The sequence below is a fragment of the Zosterops lateralis genome (genome assembly GCF_965231275.1).
Source record: "Zosterops lateralis genome assembly, chromosome: 9".
In the NCBI taxonomy this organism is placed as follows: Eukaryota; Metazoa; Chordata; class Aves; order Passeriformes; family Zosteropidae; genus Zosterops; species Zosterops lateralis.
The window spans coordinates 19,990,973-20,003,837 of NC_139769.1; positions in this window are offsets into that span (position 1 = coordinate 19,990,973).

The window sequence follows — 12,865 nt, forward strand, 5'->3', positions numbered from 1 at the left end:
TTCGAATTTTGGTCTAATTTACATTGGTGTTATTTCTGAGCTGTTCCCTTACAATGTGTGTGGAAAGTGGTCCCTAAAATGTTAATTCATTACCTTACAGGACCTCATGATAGAGTTCAAGTATTGGAATTGGTCTGTATTTAAAAATGTGCCATTTATTACACCATTATTGTCTAATCTCTTCTGTCTTTGAGGTTTGGTAAGCATATCTGTGCCTTGGAAATTGTGAAGACTAAGCTCAAATAATTCCTGCCTGACCTCATAGAATAAAAAAACATTTCCAGAATAGCTATGGACTGAATTTTGGTCATTTAAATACCAATCAAGTTGACTCTCACATAGTTGTAATGTTTAGCAACAGTAAAAAGGAGAAAATGTTGGACAGATTGACACCAGGACAAAAAGGGTCATTTTTTCCCCCGAGGTGTTTTCTTCTTGTTTTCCCCCATGTCTGTTCTGTTAACTAAAACCAAAGTGAATGGAAAAAGCCTATTCTATACCCCTAGTTAGCAAGAAAACTGAGGTTAACAAACATTTGTTAAGAAGTCATGGGGTCGCATCCCACTGTTAAAAGCACAATAGATGCAGCAGCAGCCTTGGTCTGCAGACCTGCTAGTGCTCCTCACAAAGCAATACAATTTCAGGAATAGCATTTCTTTAAATGGAAATTTCTTGGAAATGAGGGTAGCTTCACAAACATGTATCCACACCTCTACAGACACCTACGTTTCTCTTCACTTGTCATTTACTCTCCTGCTCTTCAGCATTTGTAATCAACCTTTTGATTATATTTAAACATATGTAATTTGTGTGGTCTGGTAGAAAATGGCAGGACAATATTTTACTGTAAAGCTGCAGCAAGAACATATTGGGATCAACAACATATCAGAATCTTTCTGCTGAGATTGACCCTGGGATGTCTGAACTGGCATGGAGTGAATGTGGATTTCCATGGACTGGTATCATTGCATCTCAGAGAAGTTCCTCTGAACCTTGTTAAGTCAGATAGTGGGGCAGAACAGTAAGTAAGGCAATAAAGGCTAATAATGTGAGGTTTCTTAATCTGGGTTCTGTGCACGTTTCTGTCTTTGCTCAAATACTCCTTGAATCTACCTTTTTCTAGACAAGGTGGTTAGCAAAGGACAGCTGACATGTGCAGTGGTGACAGGGACAGAACAGAGCAGTCAGAGCAGTGTTGGACAGACAGCAGGGCAGAACAATTAGATAGATGGCAAGCTAGAAGGAATACCAATATTGACAAAAATGGTAGCTAGAACAACACAGAACACAGAGAAGAGGCCAAGTCCTGGATGACTTGTCTAGAGGACCAAACTCAAAAGCAGGACTAAAACTAGTAGTTCAACAAGCACCATGTTTGTGTCTTGTAGATAGGACATGCTTTAACTGGGAGGAGAAATTATATCTTAGAGCAGCTGTGAACGATAGAACTTCATGGTGCTGTAACCTGTCATAAATTGTCTATTCACTTTATGATAAAAGTAAAGACCTTGTGCTGACAAATAAATAGATTGCCATATTTTAGTATCAGGCTTGTGAGCTATATAAGAAGAATAGGATGTTAAAATCTTTTGATAAGAGAGCTCAGATGATACAAAGAGAGCAGGAAATGTATCAGAAAAATATGAGCAATGGATTTGGATCTAATTTTCTACTGTTCTTTGGAATCTATTTCAGTATCTCTCCTATGAAAGTTTGAAGTTAGCCATCTTTTACATACAATAGCTACCACATTCATTGCCAGCATCAATATCATAAATTAAATTGTGGTCTCTACATAAATACCCCATTTCTTGCCAAGAGAAGCAAACGTGGCAGTTCTACAAAAAAAAAAAAAAAAAAAAAAAAAAAAAAAAAAAAAAAAAACACAAAAAAAACACAAAACCAAAACCAAAAACAAAAAAACCAAAAACAACCTTATGCAGGCCTAAACAGAAGCCAAAATAGCTGGAATAAAACCCATTTTCTTGATTTTTTTTTACATTGTGGGAAAATGTTTTCTACAACTCTTCAGGAGGAAAACTACATGTTATCTCTGCTGATGTTCCTTGTGGCACTATGTGGGTTTCAAAACCTCACTGTACAACCAGCCAAGTAATTTTTTCACCTCACATGAGACTGGACAAAGTTTGTCTTAACATATTTACAAAGTTGAGAAACTGGAGGACGGATGTAACTTCACTGTGGAGGGCTGTGGGTTTTTTTCTAATAGAAGGAAACATCTCATAATTCAACTATGATTCACTATCTTCCTATTTGTTATGGATAAAATACAATTGCCCTTTAACATGTCTGCTAAAGATACCCATTTTCTAGAGACACAGGTGGCTTTCTGTTCATTTGATCTTTACACACAAATGCCATGTTCTGTTTATACCACACTTAGAGATCAGAAGGTTGGATAAGACCATTGGGGTCATTTCAGTTGCACTATAATTACAAGATGATCCTCCCAACAAAACTCTTAAATGTTTTATCTGGTCTGCTTTGAACATGACTTTGTTGATCCATCCATGACTTCTTTTGAAGTGCTACTCTACTGCTTAATGGACTTTACAGGCAGATTTCTTTTTATCAGTAAGATAAAATTTACATTTTCATATTATAGTTCATTGCTCTTTAATCACCTCAAAAAAACACCTTTTCTTTTCCCTGACAATATTTCCTATCAATAGCAAGAAACTAAGTGTATGATGCATGTCAGTGTAGTGCTGCAATGTAGAATTAAATCAACTGCCATAAAATTAAATGCACTTTTATTTTTCCCTTCCTCTTTTTTATCTAGGTAGACACAAAAAACTAGTAACAAGATTTTTCTAGTCCTACACAATTCAGTAGATTTTTTGCCTCAAATGATTTGGTACTAGCACACTTATAAAATTTGTTAGTTAACCCATAATGATTGCAGGTGTAAATAACCTTGTTTCAATGTGTCTGCCCTGAAAATATTAGGAAACAAGTTGTCTGACTAGTGTAAAATCAAATAGCATATAATTGTCTGTATATATATATGTATACATGTATAATGTGTGTATATCCATATACACATATACACACATCTCACACATCTACATCCATGTGCTGGGTTTTTTTTCTCTTCTTATGCTTCCAGGATATCCCTTAGGACCTTAGCTGGAAATTAAATGAAATATTTATGGATTACTTTAAGCTCAATTTCTGCAAATAACTTTTTAGGAATCTGAATTAGCAAATAAGCTTGTATTCCTGGGAAAATTAATAGTATAATCTCACATTTCTTGTGCATCCAGAATTTTCATTGAGATCAAATAGATATCACTACAGGAAAAAAAATAGTACTGAGACTGACAAGATATAGTTAACTTGTTTTGTTTATGCATATTTCCCTGTTGTGGTTTGAAGGCAAAACAAGTGAGAGGTCCCAAGTCAGAAATACAATTTAATAAGAAAAAAAGTAAAAAAGTAAAATAAAATAAAATAAAATAATACAAAAGACCACTGACAGAGTCAGAATACAACCTGAGCAGGATGGTGGAAGCAGTCCAGGTGAGGGGCTCTTCCTGAAGCAGTGATCCTGTAGAGAGGTCTGGGAGCTCTGGTCCTCTGGGAATCCAGTGGGTAAGGGCTGCTTGTACTGTCTCAAATCCCAGCTTATATCCAGGTGAGAATGCTTGGCTCCTCCCCCTGGGCAGAGCATCTCACAATGTGATGATGAGTGTGAAGTGGGTCCTTGGTGGCCCATTAAACAGAGATAACCCCTGGAGGGAGTTACCTGTGAGTCACGGGCAAGGCGTTGATGGGCCATTAGCAGAAGACAGCCCAAAGGAAGGGGGCCTGGGAAGACATTGCCCCACTTGGTTTAACAGTTCATGAAGATGGTGATAGAATAAATACTTGTGTACATCCTACACTGCAACCCAGGACATTCCCTTAGAGTGTTTGAAATATTGAGTCTTATTTTTTATTTAGTTCTAACTAAGATTAGAACATCTTTAAAGATGCTTGTATGATTTTGCATGAGATGGAATTTTAATTCACCCTTATCCTAACATGTGAGGGAATAGTGGAGAAATTTCTGCTGAAGCTCCACACCCTTTACACAGTAAAGCATCTTCAGCCTGAACTCTTCCTACTCCTTCTATTTCTCAGAAATAGCAATTCTTTTTCAAACTTGTCTTTATAGTTTTGGGGTTTTTTAAAGGAAACCTGATGTCTGTCCTCCCTTCACTATTTTGCAAGAATACATTCTGGTTCTATGTGGCCACTTGAAATATTTACTGTGGTGTGAAGTGACTTCAGATTTGAAGAAGGAAAAGAGAACAGATGATTTCCCCCTCTTTTCAAGTGGAAGAGTCTCATAAAGAAAGCAGAAAAATTGATAGGTCTATTTGGTATCTCATTTCAAGGCAGTCACATACAGAATGAAATAATTACTTGCTCAGCTGTTCAAAATACATTTGTGCTGCTACTAATTAAAATCAGTTTGGACTTTTAGGAACATAGTGCTATAGAGCACCTTGGCAACAACTCTTCAGGCCATGGCTCCATGCATTTTTTACCATTCTTGAAAAATAAAAGGCATTCTGCTCTCAAAAAAAAATCAGGAAAACACAATTCCTTGTGTCATGTCATTAGAGAATTATTTTCATCACAGCTATGTAATATTCTTTAAGATATTCTTTTACACTCTTTACATCCTTTGCCTGTTTTTAGCTTGGAGCTATACTACACGAATCCACAAGTGCCTGTATCAGCAAAATTGAGGACTTTCCAAAGTGTTAATAAGTGTGAATGTACAAATTTTCTGAAACAAATATGTAAAGATTTTAGAGAAACTTTCCGTGCTGCCATTGAAATCATGGGCACACTTTCGCTAATTAAGCTATACTGCTGTTTACTTTAGAAACAATATGCACTAAGCCAGAGATAAAGAGTGTATAAAACAAAAAATCTATTGCTGTTTGATTTTGAAAGTATTTAAATTGTGCAAAGTAAATATATTTTTCTCTAGGTACTGTTGTGTTTATATTGCATATACACAGAGAGAGATACACAAAAAGGCAGTGCCAGATCTCTATTTATAATATAGATGACATCATCTGTGTGTTTAAGAGACCCTGCATTTGTACAGAATATTGCAGAGTTGTAAGCTTTGCTGAGTATCTCACTGAATTGAAATAAATAGCATAGGCTCTTCAGATTCCATTTTTATGCTTAACAAACTGTCACTAAGGAAGTAGCTTTGCACAGTTTATGACATTTTCAAGAGATTTGCAGTTGTGCCCTGAATGCATTCAATTCTACTTAGTATCAACCTTTGGAATTACTTTTTACCATTACCCGGACAACTTTAGCACAGAGGAAAGTGCTTTGTTCAGTATTCTGATGTCATCTATTTGAACATCTGACACATTGAAACAGACCACTCTCTATGGAGGAAAAAATGCATCAAGTTTATATGAAATATCAGAGGTTTTTTTTCCCCCAATTTGCCCAGCCCAGGAGTTAAACTGCAGTGACAGGAGGCTGAGGGAGACAGGCTGTGCCTGGGAAATCCCAGCTGCTGTGAAGCTGTGTAGTGAAGAGAAGCATTGATTTTTCTTTTTAATTTCAAATCATCTCTACTCCTCGAATGCCATCCTATAATTTTTCAATTAAAAAGTATTGTAAAAAGATAATGTGTAATTCAAAGATAAGGCCCAATTGCTACATGTTTCTGGAAACACAATGTATCAGTAATGAGTTTCTAACAAAAAAAAAAAAAAATTAAAAAGACTGTCTACAGAAGTGCACTCTTACATAGACATACTGATGTGCCTAATTAAAGAAACTGAATCGTGATCATCAGGGTAATGTAAATACTAATAATGTTAATAGCTTAGCTTCGTCTAAATTGGACTGTTCTGGAAAATAGCCACTAATTGGTATTGATAGGAAATGATGAAGTAATGTAATTTTTGCTGACAATACTATACCCAGCACACAGAAACAAGTTCACTGCAATGCTAGACAAAGGATTTCTGCTGAACTGCAAATAAGCACAAAGCATAAATGCCGCCTTTTGCTAAACGCTAAGCATCAACAATGCAGCCTCAATTAGAGAAAACTTCGAGTTTTGGCAAGTGTAGCAAACCATTGTAAGTGTTGGCAGGGTTTGGGGGCCCGGGTCAGTGGCTGGGGCTGCAGGAACAGACAGGGTGGGGTTTGGGGCAGCCTGAGCCAGGGGAGCCAGGCCCCGAAGATCCCTGGTGCTGGGAGATTTCCCACTTTGGGAAAGTTAACACTTTGTTGAAGTCTTTACAACCCTGCAAAGCTCCCACATTCTTATTGTTGAAACTAAGACAATAAAATTCTGCCAGGCCAGTGATGGCTGTGCAAGCAATACAGAAACGCATTAACTAAGCCAAATTATCTGAAAATATCCTGTTCTCTAACACTTTTCTCTTATTGAGCACTGAAGTAGGGTCAAGGTTCTAACATCTGCCTCTTACTTTTCCTCATAAAATGGAATATGCTCTTCTGCAGTTTGAGAAATTATATTAAAAACAGAGCATTAAAAACTCAGTTTCTCATATGAAAAACTACTTTGTCAATTTGTTGTATGACTGTATTACACTTTATATTTATGCAGTGGTAGAACCTTTCTGCCTTATTATGTACCCAGAAATATAAGGATAAAAGTTCAATGATTTCATTGCAGACTTTAGTCACCTTAAGAGATATATATATATATTAATTTCTGTGACACTGGTTTTTATAGGTGTCTGAAATTTCTGTATTAGTGTTATGCAGGATGACTCTTTTAAGCAGTACACCTGATATGATGCCTTTTAGTCATCGATAGAGCTTAAATATTAAAACTGACATTCTGCTTTCTACAGCTCCAGCTGCTAATTTTGACTCAATGAGTATGTACCTGCTGCAGGTCACCATCACTCCTACAGATGGATACCATTAAAATGTTGTTTCTGTTAAGTGAGAACAAGGTACACAAGACAGGTGATCTTTTGATTCAGCTCTCAGAACAAGATCTTTGCTGATGACAGAGCAGATGGTCAGCTTTGTTGAACAGGAGAATTAAAATAACTAGATATATTTTGGCAGATGTTCACTACATTCATGCATAGATAAATTTATTCCTCATCTTTTATCTCAGTCAGGTTCTAGGTGTAGAGGATGTGCAGTACATCATGTGTTCTAAAACCTGAACCATCATAACACTACATTTTCTGGTATCACTACCAGTGAAATAATGATTTATTTTGCTTTTATCCATCAGAAGACATAAAGAATGTTAAAGTCTTAATTTATTTTCATATGTTTGCTTTCTGGTTTCTTTCAGAGGGAAAGTTTCTTACCAAACCAAGAAAAGTGGTTTTGGAATAGGGTATTCATTTTTGGAGTAAAAATAAGAACAATGTAGCACAGATCTTCCAGCAGTTCTCACTGCTCAAGGGAAAAACTCAATGTCAGTAAATGTTATAACTCAGTCCTGAAACTCACATGTAAATACAGATCCTGTTTTTCGTGTTTAGTGTATTTCCATGAGCAGGCTACTCACTTTGGGACTTTCCAGGCTGAACACAGTACTTCCACAACCCATCTATTTAAATTAGTGCTCAGGAAAGTTAAAACAGAATGGAATACTTCACCAACATGTGCTGCTTTGATAAACTTGAATATGGAGAAAGTTTATTAGGAATCCTTGATTTATCAAGAAAAGTTTTTTGCCAATAAAATTCCCTCCCTAACAATGTGGTGTCCCTGGATTTTACCTCTAAACCAGAAATTTCTTCTTCATAAGCTGTGTCCTGAAAGAAAAATATGGAGTTCATGAGTTCGTGTACACTATACAGTGTTTCACACTGGAAAGATTTTCAAAGGTACCTGTTTAGTAATTGGCAGATTTCTACTTGTTGAAGGATATGTGTCTGGAACAAATTAGTTTCAAAAGTGAGCAATAATTAATAAAGCAGCCCTTACAAGCAGGTGTCTCACAATGACCCTACTCCCTTCCTTTCAGTGGAAGAAGATAAAATTACTTTGTTAAAGGAGACTGATGAACATTCAGATATATTATGGCATTCAGATAAAGGGTTTTTTTCTTTCTGTGTATCTTTTATAACTGGGTCAATACTTATTCTGTTGCATTTCAGGAATTCTTGCCAATAAATAAAGATCAAAAAGTTGCAAAAAGAAACAAACCGGTAAAACTTGTTGTACCACAAGATGGCAGTACTGTTTAAAATATCAAGGCTACTCACCTGAAACAATAGTGTTATGAACATCCATAGCAGATAGTACACACACCCCTTGTTTACAACTATATTGTAAGATGGATATTTTCAAGGAAGATAATCACAAGTTAGTGATATCTGCAGGGTTTGTTTTCATTTTCCTTTTAAGAAATACCGTAGAAGAGGTTCTTGTTACATATTGTGGCTCAGACTCCAGTGGAACAACGTAACTGGATTTCAACAAAAAAACATGTAGAGATAAGAATGAACATATTGCAATCAATGAACATATTGTGCACTCGTTTTCTCTTTCATGTCCTCAGCTTCTGAAGAAGAGAAATTTGAGGCCATTAAATAGTATCTGGCAGCTATTCTTGTTGATTAGCTATCACGTTAATAATTACAGCCACTTTCAGGCAGCAGAGAGAGCAGATGCAGGAAGCTGCCATGGCATTGCTTCATCAATATAAAATGTGCTGCATGCAAAAGGTGTCATTCAGAGCAAGCAGATAAAATGATACCATATACTCAAGGGTGAACATCACATTCTCTTTTCTGAGGTGCTGCCTGGTTATGTTATTAAATTGTTATTGCTATTGTCTCATAACAAAGCAATCACAGCACGGTGGTTCTGCAGCAGAGCTCAAAGACAGGTGGGGAGTTCCCAATATGGGGGTGAGAACTGGGTGGTGTCACAGCCAGGCAAAGGGGGTCCTCAAACACAAACATGCCAGCTTTCACAGTGCTGAAAGCAGTGCTGGAGAACTATAAAGAAGTTCTATTCCAGGGAGACTCTTAATGATATAAACCCAGAAAATCTTGTCTTGCCTCTCCACTAGTTGCCAGGGGAGTTCTAGACGTGTGCATGCCTCCAGAATCATGAGGGGAACCACTCTCAGCAGGTCAGCCCTTGCTGCTTTAGTCCCTGTGTCAGGCAGCACTGCTGGGAGCTGGCAGTTGCAGCTGATTTGCCACACTAATGATTTGTCATGGTGTAGTAAGAACTTGTTAGTCTGCCCACTGCCATGACAGGCCAACATTTCTATTTCTGTTTGCAGTGGCAGATGCAAATAACTACATAAATCACTACTACAGAGCCTAATTCAAGGCATGTTTTTCAGCAATGTGAACACAGTGCCCAGTAGTGGTCTATGAAGAGGAATGTTATTATATTTAACTGCAGGGTGTATCTTTTTTCCTTGATGTATACTGTAGTATGTAACTCCCATTAACTTTAAAAGGCTATAGACTCTAGGAACATCAAAGTAGAACATACCCTGAGAAAAAAAATCTGTCCTTGGATGCTCATACAGCTGCTATTGACATTAATTTAAGAGTGCAGTTCTTAGCCCTAAGTATGCCCCTTTCTATGGGATATGGAACTGAGCTCAGTTCTCATGGAAAAGTTTTGCAGAATTTCCAGAAAATAACAACTCCTAAGAATATGTTTTGAAGCAAAATATTTAGAACCAAAACTTTATTAGACAATGATATACTTATTGCATTGCACAAAACTAATTTCAAAATAAGCAACAGCAAGTATTTGTAGGTCTTACCTGTCTCATATCTTGAGCTGCATAGTCTCACTCTTGCAGATTCTTTTCAAGGAGATTATATCAAGAGGCAGATGAACCCACCTTTTCCACTCATTGCTTGCCTGGACATCCAAGCATTGTGAACACACTACTCAGGCATGACTTTTAACCTAGATTTTGCAGCATAATTATCATCAATAGCCATCAATATCTACTCTTTATGGAAGCAAAAACTTCACATTGATCTCAGTGTAATTTCTCTGTCATAATTCAAGTTTTCCTGAGAAAAAGTAACAGTTCTCCACACAAATATTAAAAATTGAATTTTCTCCTATACGTCCAATATTTAGATGTCCATACCTACTTACCTGTTTGAATGTCCCATGGGGGAACTCTGCCTTTATAGGTGATTAGGCAAAGGACTCCCTTACCTGTCTTCCAACTCAAATTCTCAGCTTGTATGGAGTGAAGTAGGGGTGAAGGATACTTATGAAGCAGGCTGAGAATATACAGCTTCTAGTATCAAGTATATGAGGTGCTGGTTCTTAAAAACAACCTGCCATGATTTACAATAACAAGCCAAACCTGCTCCAGATCAGGATGTAAAAGGGTTCACTGAAGCAGTGGAGATCTGGAAGGTCAGAGCAGGAAAGGATTTAGCAGAACTTTTAGATTTTCCTGTGCAAATGTGGGAATGCAGTGTAGGCCAGACTATTAATATATATATATAAATAAATATATGTAAATGTGTGCATTTATAGGTGTATCTTCAAAGCAGTATGAGACACACACACAAATCATAATTGATACTGCTAATTATATTATTCACTCTGCACTGTGACATTACCTACCTCACCTAAAACTCAGAATCTTTTTGCTGCATTTTTTGTAGCATGACAGTGTGGATGAAAGCATAAATAAATAATAAAGTGACCTGTAGGCTAATACACTCCCTAGTTCAGAAGTATTTTCAAGTATATATTTTAAGATGACATAAAAAATTAATAAACAGAAGCAAAAAAAGAGCAACATATTTCATTTCACATTAAATACATCTAGGTAACTTGTCACTTTGCCACACCTTCTCAGAGGATGACACAGGGAACAGGCTCCAGGACCCGTGAGGACAGCAGCTGTGCCATAAGTCACCTTGAATTTGAGCGCTGGGTCTGCTGTGCCAGAGCACAAGCCCCACATATCCAGTCCAACATTCTGTCCTTGAAAATGACCAGCATCTATAGAAAGTGCGAGAAAAGGATGGAAGGGAATATTATAGGGTAGCTTCTTTAGATGTGAGGAACTGCTCAATTAAATAAAATAAAGCACAAAGCACCAAGGTTTCTAGCCTTTAGACTTTATTCTATCTTAAATATAACCAGATCATTCATTTACAATGTTTTCAGGTTAAAGAATCCTTACTACACCAACAAATATTTTGCTACCATTTTTATTTGCTATTAAAGAGCAATAATGCTGCCACAGAGACAAGGAGCACAGGTTTTATTTTTGTGTTTGAGAGGTAGCAGAAGGCAGTTGCCAACAGAAGACACTGGCAGAAAATTAGAATGATGCTATGGCCACAAGACAGATCTAGAATTACAGGTGACACAGATTGGGGTGTGGAAGGAGGCATTTAGCAAGTAGCAGCTGCTCCCTATGGGCTGGCCCTGGAAATGGAATTGGTTATACTTGTGTGTTTTGCCTGTAGGTGCTGTATGAAGGAAATTCATAGAGGAAAGGTCCCTGTGCTATCATATCTTTATGTTTACTCTGCAGTTATTTCCTACATAAACCAGCTCTAACGGGTGAAAACCAATACTGTTATGACACTGGAAGTTTGTGGAGACAACCATCAGCAATAAGAACCTGAACTGCTCACAGTGAGTGGTGTAGAGCTGAAATTCTGACTGCTAAAAGATGGCTTCTGGCCACGTTTCTGTGGTTTTGTTTACCTCAGTCATTTTAGCAAAACCTGTCTGCATCTCATCTACATCTCTAGATCTCTTTGTGCATGTTTTTTACATCTTTTCTGTGAGACTGCAAAAGCTCTGCAAGGCTTTATAGTCTTTCCCCTGGTACTTGAATCCATTTTTTTGTTTTTGAAAAGGGACTGAATTTTTGACAGCTTTCCTAGCAAAAGAAAGACAGCACTGTGTACAAGTCAAATGTACTTTTCTGCCTACATTCAACTTGAGTAGGGCAGTCACTATTCTGCTCCAAATTCAACCTCTTCTTCCAATGTCCTGTTAAAACCACTCTTGGTTTAAATTTGTTGTCATTGAAACATTTGGAGTATCTCCCCAGCTTATCTCCTTCTACTCCAGAGTATTTAAAAACTTGTAACAGTAGTGGTTTGGATTTTTCCTCCCACAGAATCAGACTAATATAGAATTGCTGGAATGAGGAAGTGTAATTGATAATGAGCAGGAAGACATCATAAATTTTTCAGCAACCTCTGGATAGCACATAAAGCTAGGACACCAACAATAGGAGAGATGAATTTTCAAAATGCAGAGACCAAAAAATAGTAAAACAGGTGCTCTGTTAAACTTTAACATCGGCACACTTGATGATACCATATATTGTTATATTTTCATCATCTCTATTAAAAAGCCCAAAGATAGCTATATGATGATTTCAAAATTTTTGCATGAAAAGTGATCCAGTAAGCAAATATTCTAATTTTATAGAAGGAAATACAGCAGGATAGATTTAGCTTCTGTACATGTTACTGCAATATTGACCAGAAGGGTATAAATGAGCAGATTTCTCAGCTCTTTGATCACCTAGTGCTTACACTGAACAACCCTAAAAGATATGCCAACTTCAGAAGTTTAATGCACATTTTCAAAATGCATAGTCCAAAGAACAATTCAGACAGAGCTCTCTGGGGGCTACTTTTGTGTTTACAAGTATTCAGCTGAATTTCTAAATCGGAAGAATAGAAGCTTACATTTGGCAGAAAGGTTCTCAAGAGCATAGACACCTCTGAGCTCCCTCTCAATGATTTAACTGTAAACTTTATTGAACTAAAGGAACCTGCTAGGATGGTTTTACTGCTACTGTTTTACTACAAAAATTCCATCAGTTCATATT